The sequence below is a fragment of the Dendronephthya gigantea genome, unplaced genomic scaffold (assembly GCF_004324835.1).
Source record: "Dendronephthya gigantea isolate DGI-Jeju-01 unplaced genomic scaffold, DenGig_1.0 000245F, whole genome shotgun sequence".
Lineage (NCBI taxonomy): Eukaryota > Metazoa > Cnidaria > Anthozoa > Malacalcyonacea > Nephtheidae > Dendronephthya > Dendronephthya gigantea.
This window is the reverse complement of record NW_021163255.1, coordinates 34,248-38,545: the sequence shown is the minus strand read 5'-3', so window position 1 is coordinate 38,545 and position 4,298 is coordinate 34,248. Positions and strand designations below refer to the sequence as shown.

The 4,298-nt window shown below is 31.3% G+C and overlaps 1 long non-coding RNA gene across 1 annotated transcript; it reads right to left on the bottom strand.

Moving 5' to 3' along the window:
• Positions 1-1,131: 1,131 nt before the first annotated feature.
• Positions 1,132-2,083, bottom strand: LOC114540656. The gene is made up of 3 exons (XR_003689087.1): positions 2,026-2,083; positions 1,897-1,934; positions 1,132-1,301 (listed from the first exon to the last, which is right to left on the bottom strand). It is a non-coding gene; the product is annotated as an uncharacterized LOC114540656 (long non-coding RNA).
• Positions 2,084-4,298: the final 2,215 nt, after the last annotated feature.

Sequence of the window (4,298 nt, the reverse complement as noted above, 5' to 3'; positions counted from 1 at the left end):
TATTTCGTTGTTTTTTGTCATTCAAATAGTCAATATATATTCACAATAAAGTTTGCTTTGTTTGGTCTTCATCTGCAAGCAGGAATGGAATGAGCTATAATCTCTTTTTTACCTGTAGTTTTGAAATAAATGAATTTGGAAAGGACATTAGACTTCCTGTTCCCCCACCTATGCCATATAGCACTAGCTGACACTTCTTATCTTGTTGAGGTGTGAAATAAATTCTTCCTTGGCTCATTGCTGGTAGAGCCTTGAGAATATTGAATAATCTAAATCTAAAGGGCTGGCAAAATGTGGGAATTTTAGTACAGAATTTCAAATTATTCATGATCCTGATGAAGCAAGTTGTTTGGTTATATTATATATGGACACAATATATATATATATATATATTGACTATATTATATATATATATATATAATATTATAAAGATAGATATGAATATATAGGCGTATTAATACAATTTTTAGAGCGGTTTGAGTGTTTCCTATTATGTACACTTTTTGCTTTCATTTATAATTCCTTCTTAATATATCAAATCTCTTTCTATTTACTATGCATAAACGGGCGTGTCGTTCCAAGATCCGACGGTGGATTAGAAACACGCCTCCCAGTCGTGCTTGGAACCTGAAGACATCACGACTCTGTTTTTTTAAAAACAGTTTAGGGCGAGACCATACAGTAGCTTTACCTTGCAAATACTGTTGGACTTGGTTTACTTCCTAAAGCACCCGGGTTTTTCATTTTCTTCCAAATTTCCTTTCTTTTCTCATACCTGTAGTTAATTTAAACATAATTTACCCTATGTAGATTAATTGACCATTGCAATGAACACGAACAATTTTCTGCATCTTTATCTTACCTCATTCAAGAATGTCAACAGATCCGATATCGTATCCATAAGAAACAACCTTTTTAACCTTTTTAATGGTGACATTTTTTACCCGCTCGAATTATGGCCATCTCAATATCAATTTTTATTTTGGAAGAAACCTCTTACCGACACAGATACTTTTAAACTTTTTTTATTCCTTATTGGTAATGGCGCATCACCTAATTACACAGCAGAATGGATTTTAAGTTCAACTTCATGGTCAACTAAAAGAACGGCAGAAAAGAGAGCCTGACAACTTGATTTTATTTTTAATAATATAGATAATCACGGACATAGATGGTTTTATTTTGATATACATTGGGGAACTTGGTATTTTATGAATGGTTTACAAAGACAAATTAATCTCTAAGTTTTTGCACTCACCATTTATTTCCATATTTTCAATATTATTCTGTTTAAATTTCTTCTAAAAAGAAAATAATATTACACATCAATTAAATTTTATTGTTTCTATACGGTATAGCTAGGTGATTCTATATGGTTCAGTATGATGATTGCATATATATGCTTTTTAAGAACGAGGCAGAAGTGTGCTGCATTTTTTGCAGAAGTCGCTCCCTCATTTACATGACTATTCTGACTAATACTAATACAACTACACCTACATGACGTACAACTGACTTTACTTTACCACTTTTGTGGATAGAAACCCTATATATGGCATAGGGATTCTTAGAGCTAGTAATTATTGCCACATAGATTGCTAGTGATCTACTGATTTTTTGTATATTCATTATACAATATTAATTTCATAAAGCAACAAATTAAATACATATATATAATGCATCTACAGTAGAGATGCATATTTTTTGGTTCTAGTCAAATCTATGTATGGTTTTACTATGTTCAAACTGACAGACTTTATTTTTTATTTTTATTTTATTTTCTCAATTTTTCATATGATCCATATAGATTTCCCAAATGGCTAGAAGAAACAGCACTATTCGAAAAATTTTGAAACAGAAACGTTTGAATAACCCAGATATTTTAACGCAACCCACCTACAATAAGGATAATCCATCTTTGAAGGCTACATCTGCTAAAGAAAATAGAAAGAAACGGAAAAGAATTAAGTACAAACAAAAATTAAAACAAAATAAGCATAAGAAAACCAACCCCCCTAAACCTACTTATTATTCAAAGAAAACTTGGATCAGAGGTATGAAATCGCATAAAAACCTGACACCATTACAAAAGAGAAATTTACTCAAAATTCACAACTGGAAAAATTTAGAATCGAACTATACATGCCTGTACCACCTTCAACTATCCATAGATCAAGTCATTTATAAAAATGCCGATGCTAATGTGTCCACTACTAATTCCACCAAATCCGAACAAATTCCTCCTGAAGAGACACTAGAATATATAAACAGTATTCAATTAGACATAGCAATGTTAGAAAAAAGAATAGATCAAATGAAAAACGAAGTAATACAGACCGAGAAAGACAAAATCAAAGATATAAAAGAAAAGGCACCCCTCAAAAGATCAATCACACAACGCATTCATAAAATTAATAAATCTTTATCTACATTCAATGGTTTCATATAAAACAGGTCAATTATTACTAAGAATGGTTTAGCATCAAAGCTTAAAAATAAAGTTAATGATGAAAGGAAAACCTTTACCGTCAAAGAAAAAATGAAAACATTACATACGAACAAAATTCATAATTTCACTGATATCACCTTACCTTTGGGCGTTACCAGCATCCTTAACAAAGGCACCAATTTCATACCAACCTCTATTAACCTTAATCCTGCATCACTAAAAGATTCCACCTATAAAGAAGTTAAAGATGCCCTCAACAATATTATCTTAAAGCAACCTACAGATTATAACACTGTCCATAAAAGGAAGAAATCAACTGGTAAAAAGAAAAGTCACAATATCAACAACATCGATACCAATCCTTTCTCCCTCTTAGATCAACAGCAAGGAAGACCTAATTTCAATCAATACCTTATAGATTATGTACATCAAACGCTTAACTACACTAAAGAATACCTTGACGACACAAATTTCTCTAGGTTATCTCAACTGAATATGCTTAACATAGATCAACATACCTCACTGCAACTGTATGATATACAATGCAATCAAGACATAGTCATCACACAATCGGATAAAAATATGGGTTGGGCTCTTCTACCAATATCCTGGTACATCAATGAATACGCAAGACACCTGAAAGATGCTAACATTTACAAGATTATTGAAGATTTTAATCTGGATTTACACACCACAGAATGCAACGCAATACTTGGAAAATTAAAATCTCGTTTCAATAATCTAGTCTCGAATGATGACAAAGCTCTACTCAACCCTCTTTCCTCTACAAATATTCAATTACCTTACATGAAACTGCTCCCTAAAGTACATAAACTCTCTTCTATTGCCTCTTCTTCTAACTTATCCTCTCTTACTGGTAGACCTATAATCACCGCACACTCTTGGTCCACCTCAAATATCTCTAAATTGTTAGGCCTACATTTGGATAGCATCATTTTGAAATTTAAAGATCTCTTTGTTTCTAAACACATTCACTTTCCACTTATTTACAACTCCTTAGAGCTTGTTGAAATCCTATGTCAACATCCTATTTATAATATCAATAATTATAAATTGATATCCTTTGATTTCTCTTCTCTCTACACCAACATATCTTTTCAAGATACTATAAATGCTATTGTTAATAGTTGTAAATTACTTAAATTATCTACTTTTTACAGAGATTTCCTACTTAATATCAACCAATTTCTAAATGATAGAAACTTTTTTACTGTAGGAGGTCACATTTTTAAGCAAATTCATGGGATCGCAATGGGTAGTTACCATAGTAGACAAATGGCAGATCTAGTACTACTGTTATCTGAATTCAATTTTTTCTTATCAACATGCACTAATGGCTTACATATATTTGCACGATACATAGATGACGGCTTCATGTTAACCAATCACACTGATGCAAACCTCTTAATTAATTCTCTTATCACTTACTATCCTCGTCAAATTCCAATTTCTTTCAATTGCAACTCTTATTCTACTCACTACTTACATCTTACAATTTCAATCAATTACCATACAATCCTTTTCAATCTCATCCATTATCAGATCTATCAAAAACCTAATCATAAATATATGTATCCACACTATACCTCCAATCATCCTAGTCATATTTTCAAAGGGCTTGTTACCACAGAAACAATCCGATACAGCAGATTATCCGCCACCATCGACGACTACAACTTTATGTTAAACCTATTCACATTCCGACTCACCTCTCTTGGCTACCACATAAATTGTTATAATTGTTATATATATATATGTATATATATATATATATATATATATATATATATATATATATATATATATATATATATATACTGTTATGAAC